Source organism: Mytilus galloprovincialis, chromosome 3 (genome assembly GCF_965363235.1).
Source record: "Mytilus galloprovincialis chromosome 3, xbMytGall1.hap1.1, whole genome shotgun sequence".
Classification (NCBI taxonomy): domain Eukaryota; kingdom Metazoa; phylum Mollusca; class Bivalvia; order Mytilida; family Mytilidae; genus Mytilus; species Mytilus galloprovincialis.
In genome coordinates this window covers 99,066,644-99,081,029 of record NC_134840.1, presented here as the reverse complement: position 1 = coordinate 99,081,029, position 14,386 = coordinate 99,066,644, and the positions used below count along the sequence as shown (strand labels likewise).

Sequence of the window (14,386 nt, the reverse complement as noted above, 5' to 3'; positions counted from 1 at the left end):
TTTCTCCCTGACACATCCTATAATCCCTATATTTAAAAGCTGCAAGTGTCTTTTGCACTTATTTTTAAATAATGTTGGAATCATAAAAGTCTGATCAATATCACAAATGCGAAGCTACATTTTTTTTAGATATATCGGTACATAACAAACTCGCCACATTACAATCTCGGCACATTACAAACTTGGTATATTACAAACTCGTCCTATTAATGATAATACTACATATATCACCGGTCTTCACGATGAACTGTTAAATCTACAGGTCCAGAGCTCAGTGTTCGAAATTTTTTATTTAGATTCTGTTGGCCAGTAGATATGATTTTTACAGGCCCGATAACAATTTTATAAGCCTGGGCTGCCATTCGGCGTGAAGACTGTATCACTGGTGGCCGTTCTAGACCTGCATGAAATATTTGACACTGGACATAACGAAACAAACAATATATTGTTTTTACTAGTGGAGCACACGTCAACTTGATGAATGCTTTGATTTTATCATTTTTTGTTTATTTTATTGGATATATAGAAAAAAAAATACTAGATGTATTAAGATTTTAATATATAAAACAAGAATTATTATAACATTTAGAAATATGTAAAGCACATGTATCTCTCGTTGTCTCATATTAATAACATTTTATTCGGTTTACAAAAATATAATATATATATTGTTAAACACTCTTTAAGACTTGTTCTATTGTATGCATCTAGCTACACAAACAAAAACATAAATATTTCAATACCAGATATGCAACGATTTTGACAAAAAGAACATGCAATACATTCTGGTTTTAACAAAAACATGAACATGTATCTTTTTTTTTTTGATAAAATATGACAAATCCCTTGTATAAAATTGTAAAATTCTTTAGCGTGAAATTAGGTTTTACCTCTTTTTTCTCGATATAGTGAGAAAACAATTTAAGAGTTTGTTACAAACAATGAATTATACCTTATTTTATTAAACATTAAGAAATCTTGGGAGCTGTCTTGTTTGATAGTGTTTACAGCAAATAGGTGATTATATTTATATGATTACATAAATGTGTCTTGTGTACTATTATGTGTCTGTTTGCCTGTTTGCCTGTCAGTTTATGTTCTATCTTTAAGTTTTAATGTCCCGTCCCTTTAGTATCATTTGCCCCACTTTTACATGAACTAGATGTGTTATATGGTTATTATTGTAAATAATCTGTTTACAAAACGTTGTATTTCTAAATACTAGTTATTTTCTTACTATGGAATTGATGAGTAATCTGTATTTGGCAAACCTCGGGTCTTCAAAGCTTCAAATTCGTATTTTACTTGGCATATGTTTACTTTTTTTTATTTGAGTGTCTATGTTCATATCAAAATCAGAAAACACGAAGACTTGGTGTTATTTAAATAACTGTTATTAGTAAAACAAAATGTTGTTGTTTTACACAGTTGATGATTGATCCCGTCTTAAGTGTACATGTCCTGTATATATTAATATTGTTATAATTTTTTTATAAAGTTTTATAACTTAAAAAAATGCATAAAGATGATCTGTTGATATTGATATACATTGTTGATAAGAGTTCTTTATCTAAAAAGATAGAGCAATATCTGAGTATAAACATTATATCTTGACCCAACAAGAAACAATATGTTATAAACATTTAGTTGATGAATATAAGATGTGAACGTGACATTTTGTAGAATGTCTCTCTAGCCACGTTAATAAACATTTGTATCTGATATATACATGATTGTAATGATACTGTTGTGTTTATGAAATATAATATAAGAATTGTCTTAATTAGTAATAGTAAAACGTCTTGTAAAACGATAAAACTAAACACTTATTATGATACATGCAATTGATAACTATTATCTGTAAATTAAAGACATATTAATACATTTGTAAAAATAAGCTAAAATGATAAACTTATAATACAAAAAACAAGGTTGGACTGTACATGATTGCCTAGACATATTGTTATAGTGTATTGTCCATTTCTTCAGTGTACACGTTTTGTCGTCGATGCGCTGTTTTCAGATTGTCCTATACAAAAATGAACGATTATGAATCAGTAATCATTGATATTGAGTAGAAGAAAGCAATATGCATAAAGTTTTGAAAGAGGGTTCCAACAATAGAATACTGCTGATCATCAATGTTAAAGAAACATTATTTTATTGCTTTAACATTTACCAATGAACAGTAATTCTAGATAATTTAGATTAGTTGGTTAACCGTTATGGAATAACCGTTTCACAAATGATATCGGATATGTTCCTTACGTCGTAACTACAATCCCCTTCCCTTTCCTGAATGTGACCTACCGAATTAGACTATTTACCGGATTTGTTATCACATAAACAACACGTCGGGTGCCGCATGTGGAGCAGGATCTGCTTACCCTTCCGGAGCACCTGAGATCACCCCTAGTTTTTGGTGGGGTTCGTGTTGTTTATTCTTTAGTTTTCTATGTTGTGTCATGTGTACTATTGTTTTTCTGTTTGTCTTTTTCATTTTTAGCCATGGCGTTGTCAGTTTGTTTTAGATTTATGAGTTTGACTGTCCCTTTGGTATCTTTCGTCCCTCTTTTAAATACATATGTTTATATTAATATTTAAAACAATAAACATGATTAACATAAACTATTAATTTGTGTTTCTGTTCTTTAGTTGCGATACAAAAGATATACATTAAATTTTGACAAAGTTATTGACGAAACCTACGAAACAGTCTATAGTTCATATATGTATGACTACATGGTGTATTAGAGTCTGCAGACTGTGTCATTTAGGAGATATATACTGCATACACAGGCAACACTTTAATATTCTTTTAGACACATTTATGAAGAATGCCTCACTGTATTCGTGTAATCAGATATGTCAAGTGCATAGAGATGAACTTAATAAAAAGGCGAGTTTTGGTATGAGCTACTTTCTTGTTAGTCTTTGTCTATGTTTACATCTATATACTCACATTATTAGTACACTCGGTAGATAATTTTGAATCCATTTGATTGGCACGTCGTCTCTTATACTCCCGGTAACCTTTTCTGATCTATACACAGAATAAAACATAACAATATGTACATGGGGTTGAATAGGAGTCAGTAACATGTTATGAAATGGTATATCATTCTAATACTAATTGAAAATATATAAGTAAAACAACGGTTGTTAGACGTGAAGTTGGATATGCATACCATCCTTTCAGCCTATGTTTTTGAATATTGTGTTTCTTAGTTTTAATTTTCCCTTTACGTAGTGTTTTAATACATTTATTTTTGTGTGTTCCAATTTTCGTGGTTTGAAAAAACTTGCATATGTGTGGATATTTAATTTCGCGATTTTGATTCAGTTTGCTTACATTCCTTTTGAAAATTTGCAATTCGTTGAATATTTTAATTCGTGGTTCCCCTATACCACCAAAATCCACGAAAATTGGTATCCAACTATTATCAATAAATCAACAGTAGACCTTTTAGTCGTTTATATTTTTCGAATCTTGTTTTTTTAGTTTTTTTCTGTACATTCTGAATGTGCACAGTTCCAATAAAATTTTTAAAAATGCAAATAATCTATTCATCGATAACGAACATCAGGAACAGGGTCGAAACAAATGTTATCTAAAATAGATAATTGAATATAAACAGCACTGTAATTGTAGTTTATCAACATTTACTAAGCCTGGTTATTCCAACCAATTATGATGTACTCATTAATTAACAAATCAGTAACCAAAAACACAATTTCCAAAGCATTAACATCAAGTTTATTAAAGATTGGTCTCATAGTTGTTATTGATTCCAGGGTAGATATAAATTATGATGCGAAACTATAAACATGTGATGGCATATATGTTAGACTCAGATCGACGTCCGGTCTCTAATCGACGTCCGTTCCTTAAATCGACGTCTGTTACACAAATCGACGAACAAATATGACGTCACATTCTCTAATTGACGTCCAAAATTTTGATACTCTAATCGATGTCCGATGTGACTTCATGTATTGCCAAAACAATGTCCGATTCATTGTCGTTGTCTTTAATCGATATCCAATATCAATAAATCATAAACAATAAATTGTTTGTTTTGTAGTATTCTTACGACAACTACATTTTCAAAAAATTGCATATTAATGTTTTAATTATCTCGATAAAAAGTTAATCCAATCGATCTACATTATAGTGTGTCATTGCTATGCATATCAATAAATTACATGCATGTAAGTGTATGTCAATGAGAAAGCAACCCAACGACAAAGAATATAAAACGACATCTAGAAGCATTATCCAGTCTTCAACAATAGACAAAAAAAAGAAGTAAAGCCAATTGATTTGAGAGTATTAAAATTCGGACCCCTGTAAGATATCTTTCAACAAATTTCTGAGTTTTACATTATGAATGTGCACAGGGAGTTCAGGGAGTGAAACGTATACGCAAGAAATAGCCATTATGTCTTTATGTTCTGCTGTTACACGACTGTTCTGTGTTAAGTGGCTTAAATGATCATACACATGTTTAACCCGACATATTCTTTATGGGCCAGTAGTGCAGTGATTGCCGTTTGTGTATGTCTGCCATATTGGTCTTTCAGAATTGTTTTTCTTTTTATAAATAAGACCTTTAATTTTCTAATTTGAACTGTTTACATTATTCATGTTGTGGCCTTTTATAACCATTGTGGTATGGGTATGTTATTTCGTTGTGACGTCTGAATTGGACGTCGATTTGAGAAACGGACGTCGATTAGGTACCGGACGTCGATCTGAGTTTTACATATATACTGTATATTTTATAAGAACACAATCAATCTCTAAATAGATCTTGGAATAAGACCTGTTCTAATAAGTTGGCTGGTCAACGAGGAAAAATAACAACAGATACATATAGTTGCGTAAATACGTTTTATCATGACTTTGTAAATTGTTGTTACATTTACAATCACGGAACATCTCTTTAGATAATATGTTATATAGAGATGATATTTATTTTGTGTGATACTGCAAAATTTAAATTTTTAGTCGGAATATTTACTTATATGATAAAGACAGCCAATGCTTTATTTCGCTCGTATCATCATTGTGTGGACGAAACGCGCGTATGGCGTATTAACTTTAAAACCTGGTACCTTTTGTTAGTTATTATTCGTGTGTTTTTCTGTCCTATATTTTCTCCCATTCATTTGTATTGTAGTCATGTCATGAAATGTTGTCATTTATCTGTTATATTTAACATTGCTATAAAAGCGGGAGGTTTGACTAGCCACAAAACCAGGTTCAATTCACCATTTATTTTTCTTAAACTGTCCTGTACCAAGTCAGGAAAATGGCTTTTGTTATATTATAGTTCGTTTATATGTGTTATATTTTATTGTTGTGTTTTACTTGTGTGGTTGCTCTCCTCTTATATTTGATGTGTTTCCCTCAATATTAGTTTGTAATCCACTCCAGATTTGTTTTTTTCTCAATCGATTTATAAATTTCAAACAGCGGTATATATACTACGGTTGCCTTTATTTAACATAAATACCTTGTCAGTCAAGCAGCAGTTAAATACAAATATGAAGAGACCCTGTTTGAAGGATAATGATTATTAGATATTGAAACATTCTCATTTCTCTAAATACATCATAATAAAGTGTGATAATATATTCTCATTTGTTTGTCTTTGTGAATATTAAGTTTACCGTGTTTACTGTTTATTCCTGATTTTTGTTTTGTGTGTGGTATGAATTTGACGTGGCTCTGTAATTATACATCCCGCCATTATGTTATTGTTCCATGGCAAAGACAAATTGCATGCTTGTCTTTCGTTTATCTAATGTGCTTTGCCTATATGCCTTTTTGTGTTTCTTTGTTACAAGTGACGTGGCACTGAACTTATACATCCTGTAATTGTGTTATTGTGTCTTGGTAAATTTCATATGATTGCCTTTAATTCCTTGCTAATGTGCTTTGTCGATATGCCTTTTTGTGTGTCTTAGTTACATATTGTTTTGTTGTTATACTGATTAAGATTATAACAAAATGTTGAATATGTATCCCTGTTCTTGACATCGTTATCAAATATCATGATTATGTCTTTTTGTTTTATTCACACATTGCTTTCAATTTAATGGCATTGTATGTGACTGTCATGCAAGTGAGATGTTAAGCTAGCTATAAAACCCGGTTCAATCAACATAAGAAAAAGTCTGTTCCAAGTCAGGAATGTAAAAATTGTTATCCATTGGTTTCCTGTGTTTGCGCTTTGAATTACCGGTTTTCTGTTTTGAATATTTAATTCGACGTTTGTTTGTTATTTTACTTTCACATACGAAGCTTAATGACATATTTATCTAATATAACAACGATTCAGGTCTGTAGATTATTTTTCTGCGAATTTGATATCACCAAAAGAGACCAAATATTGTTTGATTGTATGATTGATACGACGGTTGCCAAACCTGCAGCACTTATTTCGGCCACATAGGGTTGCAACCGGTGTTGCTGTAGTTTTAAATGGTCAGTCTTTATTTTTATTTTTATTGGTTTTTGTGAGTTTTGTAACTCTTTTTTCTCAGAAATGGTTATTTATTGGACATTCTCATCTTGTTCCGAATTATGATATCGAATGTCCAGTTGGTACATGTAATTCCCACCTTTCCATTGAATTACTTCAAAAATTATTAAATGAAAAATAAGCTTCCGTTGATTTATTCTGGTATCTGTAACTATTTCGTTACTTTGAAAACTTTTTTCACATGATTTTATGTGGTAAAAAGGGACTTTTTAATGCATTTGAGTGCATGATAAGTATAAAACAGTAAATATTACCTGAAGAGAGTTGCAAATTGCAAATAGGTATTGGAACATTACCAGATCATCGTTCAATGAAAACGTTCCTAGTACCCACGTTACTCCAAACAACGGTAACATAACACGGATGCCTTTCAAACCAATTCTACAATAGAACAACAAACGTCATGTTCATGTTTTGCCTCAAGAAAAATTACTGTTTAATTACTGATTGATGATCTTGTTTATGTTTCATTACAAACGCTTCGGACTCAAGCAAGTCACGATTTGTAGTTTTTTGTTTTTTTGTTTTACAGCTCTGGGTAGATACCTCGGATGATAGACACCGTAGGAACTGACCTTGCGAGAGCTGTAAAGCCAGTCAAGGTCGTTAAACATTTCCATTATCACCGTAGAAAGCTCAGTACTCCGTTATTCAATATTTTAAGACAGGCGAAAATAAACTGACACCACCATGGCTAAAAAGGAAACAGTCCAACAGATAGAAAAATAAACAAAACACAAAAAAATGAGGACTGAGCAACATGAATTCCACGACAAATCTGATGGCGACCCTATATGACCTGCGAGAGTGAGCAAACACGATAATACGACGAATTCGGTATGTCTCACTCGAAGAAAACATCTGCTACCATCTCTGAAGTTATGCTATTTGATATTTTTTCTTTTTTGACAATTTTTTAAATAACGTGTTTTAAATTAACCGTTTCATACTTTTTAAAATCATTAAATATCTTTTTTTAATGTCTGCTGGAATTTCTTTTCGGGTAATGTTTGATTACATAGCTATTCAACTGTTCTGGTTCTTATACATCATGAGTTTCAAATATTCAACATGGAGCGTTCCTGATGAAACTATATCTATTAAAGCGTTTCGGTCACGTTATATCATGTGTCATTCTATACAACAATAAAGAGATGTATTTAGATAGCCAATGAGCAAATGATGAGACAACTATCCACCAAAATGTAGATAGATTGAATACTCAACCCTCTCTCTAACCTATAATAGTGGTATACCAGTACAACATAAGAACACATAATACAAATCAGTTGAAAAAAGCAGAAATCATTAGATCGACAAACAGTTGAAAAACACCAGAAAAACACAGATCGGACGTTGCAGGGAATTTATCTCTCCCTTATCTGTAACAACGTTAGTAAATATCTGAGAGTATTTACTTTTAGTGATAGCGATTTTAAAGCCAATAATATGATAACAATATCAAAATGTGCACAACCTTTTAACAATTTGACAATATTGCACTATATAAAGCTGTAAAAACGCTACCCAACTAATACATTTGACCGTTGCATCTTATAAATCAATTTGACAAAGTAATCAAATGTTCTACCGTTTTTAACTTCCTTCTTAAACTGTGTTTTCTCTTAAAAAAGAGGAAAAAAAAGTATCAAATGCAAGGAATGTGTCGATCTTCAACTTTAACCGTTTAAGACGATTTCATTTATTTTCAACAAATTGTAACGATACATTTTGTAACAACGAATTAAAGGTGCAATATTTTACAGGTGGGAATGCGAGTCTGTGGAAGCTCATATGGTCGTAATAAAACACGCATCTGTACTTGACCTTTGTTTTACATTTTATCTAATTTTTAATACTTCAAAGCAGTTTAAATTGGTTCCGCAATATATTTTTACCAGTAAGGGTACTAATAAAGAATCCAGACAAATTGAGTACATATAACATACTTACTTGGATTTCTCTTTTGGCGTTTTCGTAGCTACAGCTTTCACAGTCATCATTTTATATACAGTTATGATGATGACGATAACATTAATCTGAAAAATAAAATTTTAAATAAAATTAAATAATCGACATTTCAAAATAAATTAAAAAAAATGTCTTCAAAGAATTTGATTTCGTGTGTGTGTTACTAAGTATAAAAAGTATAAGTAGAGATAAATGTGCAGTTGGAATTCAAAGAACAAAACGTTCGGTTGAGTGTATAACCAATTTCAAAGGAAAGATCAGGGAAAAACCTGTTATAATGTCCTAAGTTGACACAGTGTATAAAAGCTTGTATTGTATATACATGCAATTTTATGAAACATCGTCACTGAAAATATTAACACATTCATACATTTCATATATTGATGTAGGTGTTTTGCAGTAACTGATTCGCTTTGCAACATAATATCCAGTTAATCTAATCTTGAAATGACTTTTATATTTGATAAACTATGCTTTTAGTTTGGTTGGGTTATTCTGATGCTTCAAAACTGTTTTGTCGACAGTTGTTAATATAACCTAACAAATAATGTTCAATGTGAATAATGCATGAGATGGTATCAAGGAAACACTTTTTTTTCTGAAAAAGCGTCGAAAGTTCCATGTTTACATGTTTTACATTGTTTTTCAATTTCATTTAAATGAAACATGGAAATAAGTTGTTATCAATGTTTCCCTGCTGAATTATATCTCGCACGAAACGTGCGCAACACTAAATATTTATCAGTTTATTTTCGATCTATGAGTTTGAATTTCCGTCTGGTATCTTTCTACCCTCTTTTATAGACGCTTTGTTTCAGTTTCCATTCACTCATTTCTGATAAAAAAAAATGAAGTTTGGAACGAATGGATCAAAACAACGGCGATTGACTACTAATATGTTATCAAAACATTCCTTACCGTAATAACAAGTAATGCTGGTCCTATGAACGCCCAGATGAGGTTTGTTTCAGGAGATAACCAACAACTGAAACGAAGAAAGCATTTCGGAGGGTCATTTATTTATTTACGTCTTATTATTCTATTCTTATAGTTACGAAAATGGACACTGAAAATAAAACAAAATAAAATAAAAAGGAAACATGTACTAGAATTACACATGGTGTAGCATTCTTCTGTTTTCATTGGATATAACGATCACGTGTTTAAATTATATTTCATATATCTGAATTCGAAGCCTTGTTTCTATTTTCAAGTATATTAACGTTATGGATCTATTTAAACGTATATCAAAGGAATTGTTGAAGGTCAATATTAAACATTTGTGACGTGAGAATTAACAATCATGGCGGAAGTGCCATAGAGTATGAAAAGAAAATTTGCAATTAGACTGATATGGGTTCCATTTGAATTTTATTTGTTCTAAACAGGAATCAAATTAAAAGTTTTTATTTACAATAAAACATATAAAACATGTTAATCTTATTTATTGGCGTTTATGCTAAATTAAGTCCAGGTATCTATGATGAGTTTATTTATTCATATATTCAATGGCAAGTTAAAAATTTAGCAAAATACAATTCAACAATACACAGTAGAATATTGAATTCCATTTTTCCAATTTCCAGTTCATCGGAAGATACCGAAACTTGTTGATAAAGATTCCGTATCAACTTCACAAATAATACAAGATGGTCTTGAAGTATAGATTTTGCGTACTGACGTTGGTTATCATCTTAATAACGTATAATAGTATTATTTTATTTGTCTTTATTAATATTACTTGTACTGTTAAGTCAGTTTTTTTTAGATATTCTTTTGAAGTGACTCTGTGGTTATGTAAAACATCATACTTTGAACGACAAAATTATTTTATTTATTAATATTACTTTTACTTATGGATCTTGACATACTATGAATGACAAAACTATTTTATTCAATAATACTACTTTTTCTGTTAAGTCTGTTTTTTATGATATACATTTGACGTGAAACTGTACTTATGTATCCCGTCATACTTAGAACCACACAACTTTTTTATTAATTATTATTACTTTTACTGTTAAATCTGTTTTCTGTTATATCTACTTAACGTGAATCTGAATTTATGTATGCCGTCATACTTTGAACGACAAAATTAACTTTATGTCTACCTGTGCGAATTTCAAACGCGCAATTTTATACCAGTACTGAAAACCTTCTATCCTTTATGGGTAGACTTTACATAGATAAATTAAGTCGTATAAGAAAAACAAAATGAGTATGTTAAATTTGATGTATGCCTGTTTGTGCTTCTTCGTTACATTTGTTGTTTTTATAGTGATATTAAGATGGTAACATAATATTGACTGCTGTACCCCTATCTTTGACATTTTTTACTCTTTGAGTATGAATGTTTTGTTCATGCATCGTTGACAATGTAATGGAATTTGATATGACCGTCATACAAGTGAGAGATTTAGCTAGCTATAAAACCAGGTTCAATCCACCATTTTCTACATTAGAGAATGCCTGTACCAAGTCAGGAATATGACAGTTGTTATCCATTCGTTTGATGTGTTTGGACTTTTGATTTTGCCTTTTGATTTTGGATTTTCCTTTTGAATTTTCCTCGGAGTTCAGTATTTTTATGTTTTTACTATTTTCTAATTCATTATATAATATCAATAGAGTACACCAAATTAGTTTTTCACTGTTTCATGTTTCATTAGGTCACAATCCCCTTGGTAGTTTTAATCCAAACCAATCCCGTATTGACTACATCTCAATATTATCTTCATGTTTCGAATTATTCTGTGAAATTTGATATTGCCTAGGGGTTGAGCTTTGTAATAACGGCTGTTTTACCTACTTCTTCCCATATATGATCTCTATGTATAATCTCTAGAAACGCAAATTCAGCATTTTACAAGTATAAATACACTTGAAATGCAGTCTAATTGAGGTCTGTTCGATTATAATGTAAACTCTTAAGAAGATGTAGCCATACAACTGTTAAAAATATCTTGCAGGGTCTTATACTTCATCTTTGGACATGTTGGAAGAAAAAAAGTAGTAGGGTACGTAAGAATTTGTAGTTGTATGCATAATATACTATTTTTAAAGTTATATACGTACTACTTGTGATTGCCATATCCTTTAAGTTTAGTCACACCAGCAGAAATTCCAACTATAACAGCAGGAACAACTGAAAATCAAGATTACAGTTTTTTATTGAGCGACGTTTTGGTTGGATTAATGCTACCATCATCTGTGCAATAGGCATAAGGCAAGATGTTTGAATCCGTTACTTACCTCTTATTTTAGAAATATTTTCCCACTGTTTGTAAGTTTGATTTTATTTAATCACATGTTTTGTGTAGTTTTTTTTTCATTTCTTTACAGGTTGTTGTATGTTCTATTATCAAAAAATTCTATTGTACAAATAATAAATGTATGTAAGCAGAGACATTATAGTCCTTATGAACAAGAACGCATGTGGCATAGCAGATCCAGATTTATTTTTGTTTGATAACTTCTTTGACTAATTAGCTACTTTAAATAATTAATAGTTTATTGTTGTTAATTTGAAATTGAGTTGTAAATGTAGAATTATACCTACCCCAACATGGTGGTATCAGTTGATTAATTATAGAACGTTTGTTGAAAATAAACACAACCATTTTCACAAAAAGAATACCCTCAGCCAGCATCAGAGCAAAGTCTGTGAGGAACATATAATGCATAGCAACTGCAATCACTGAACAAACAACCTACAATATGATAAAGCTAGTTGAGAAATAATTATACAATTGTATAAAGATATTTAATTTGAATACTGCATCTTTTTTACAAAATGTTGGCAATTGTTCGTGTTTTCCATTTCTGTAAAATGTTATGGTAGGATCAAATCATTTAGCCTTTTTAACAATGTATCCAGTATCCAGTATCATGAGAATGCTGCGTTATTATTTTTAGTTATGCAGACATAATAGCTATCGCTTCTATTCACAAATATGCGATATGATACACCACTATGTTGTTATTTGTGTTGTAGCTCAATTTAATTTTGAATTTATAAAACTAAAATAATAATTCTTTTTAATTTCTTTCTCTGTCACTTCTTTGTCATGGCTTTTTTGCTATCAATATCCTCTACGCTTTTGCTTTCAGAATTCATCATTCATATAGAAAACTTATCTAGTGCAAATAAATCAGTATACATTTTTTTCAAAAGGATAAATTTGAGTTCCCGTGAAGGAACTGAGTCCTTATCCTGAATGTCCTAGATTACAGGACTTATTCTAGGTATTGTGTTTATAGATAATTAATATCTTCCTTAAAAGAGGGACGAAAGATACCAAATGGACAGTCAAAATCATAAATCTAAAACAAACTGACAACGCCATGGCTAAAAATGAAAAAGACAAACAGAAAAACAATAGTAAACATGACACAACATAGAAAACTAAAGAATAAACAACACGAACCCCACCAAAAACTAGGGGTGATCTCAGGTGCTCCGGAAGGGTGAGCAGATCCTGCTCCACATGTGGCACCCGTCGTGTTGCTTATGTGATTACAAAATTTTAATCCGGTAAATGGTCTAATTCGGTAGGTCACATTCATGAAAGGGAAGGGAATTGTAGTTACGACGTAAGGCAACCCTCTATCAAGAAAATCATGATAGGAAATGCAAGCATGGGAATATCGTATCAATTGGGAGATATATACCCCGTATGCAGGTGCTGCTGGAATGTTGCTACTTAGAAATGGAAAGTTCACAATTGGAAAGCTGAAATCATCTCTTCTGTCGTAAAGTTTTGTTTTCAACCGACCCTCATTGTCTCATAATAATTAAGAAACAAGTCGACAAGTAGAGGGGCACAATTTGTTCACATTGGAATGCCGACAGTCTGTTGAAAAACACGTCCTCCGAACGTTACAAATATGTTGTCAATTAAGAAATTAAGCATCTTGATAATATCAGTTTCAGAGAATTTTTTGTTTGAATCAGAGTGATTCTTTACAAAGTAGGATTTATCCCTTCCTAAGACAAGATACTTGTATCTACGTTGGCCATTCTTTTTTATGAAGCAAAGTAATACCAACTCTTTCAATTTGTCTTTTAGTTTGGAATGTGGAATACTTGTGTAAAGAGTAGAAAAGTCAAATGTTTTAATACTGTTACAAGATGAAAGAGAGTTGGATTGTATGTACTCTAAAAGATCTTTGGAATTTTTAAGTATCCACATCTGATTCACGCCACCTCTAGAATAGGCAGTTTCACAATAACTTTGAAGCCCGTCTTTGATTGCTGCTAAAATAGATGTTAATAATTTAGAAAGAGCTGAAATATTCAATTTTAGTTTTAAATCAAATATAAACCCAGTTATAGACTTTTTTTCTGTTTGTCTTACTTTATTTTCTGTCTGTGTTATGCCAGCTAGGAATATGACGTACGAAATAAGTAATGCGACACATAAGTTCATCAGTACTTTTGTACCATCATCGCTCACATCCCTGCAAAACAATAAAAGAAAAGATGCCTTTTCGACTTTAATTGCCCTTAGGTATCTTCAGTACTAATAGAGATTTCCAATAAAATGATATACGTACCTAACTCGACATACGCACGTAACGGGACCGGTTATTGCTAACCAATTAATTTTGTTAAACGCGTCACTCAAGTTTAAACTAAGTATTCCTAAATTATAAAACCCATTCATAAGAAATTTTATCAATATCAAGTATTTCTAAGATGATGAAAAACGAAAGAAATTATGATTTTTATATATCACGTGACTATTGAGATTCCCGCCAATACTTACTGTCATAAGACCACGTATATATACGTATCTTTACCTATCATACGATTCATTTGAGTTGTCTTTTGTGCTTCTCATGACCATGACTTTGTTTTTCCG

The 14,386-nt window shown here is 31.2% G+C and overlaps 2 long non-coding RNA genes across 2 annotated transcripts; both read right to left on the bottom strand.

Moving 5' to 3' along the window:
- Positions 1 to 580: 580 nt before the first annotated feature.
- On the bottom strand, positions 581 to 5,578 carry LOC143066661 (uncharacterized). Its single transcript, XR_012975724.1, has 3 exons — positions 5,520 to 5,578; positions 2,963 to 3,043; positions 581 to 2,029 (listed from the first exon to the last, which is right to left on the bottom strand). It is a non-coding gene; the product is annotated as an uncharacterized LOC143066661 (long non-coding RNA).
- A 1,217-nt stretch (positions 5,579 to 6,795) lies between these two features.
- LOC143066660 (uncharacterized) lies at positions 6,796 to 13,990 on the bottom strand. The gene is made up of 6 exons (XR_012975723.1): positions 13,880 to 13,990; positions 12,082 to 12,232; positions 11,598 to 11,667; positions 9,441 to 9,507; positions 8,505 to 8,590; positions 6,796 to 6,932 (listed from the first exon to the last, which is right to left on the bottom strand). It is a non-coding gene; the product is annotated as an uncharacterized LOC143066660 (long non-coding RNA).
- Positions 13,991 to 14,386: the final 396 nt, after the last annotated feature.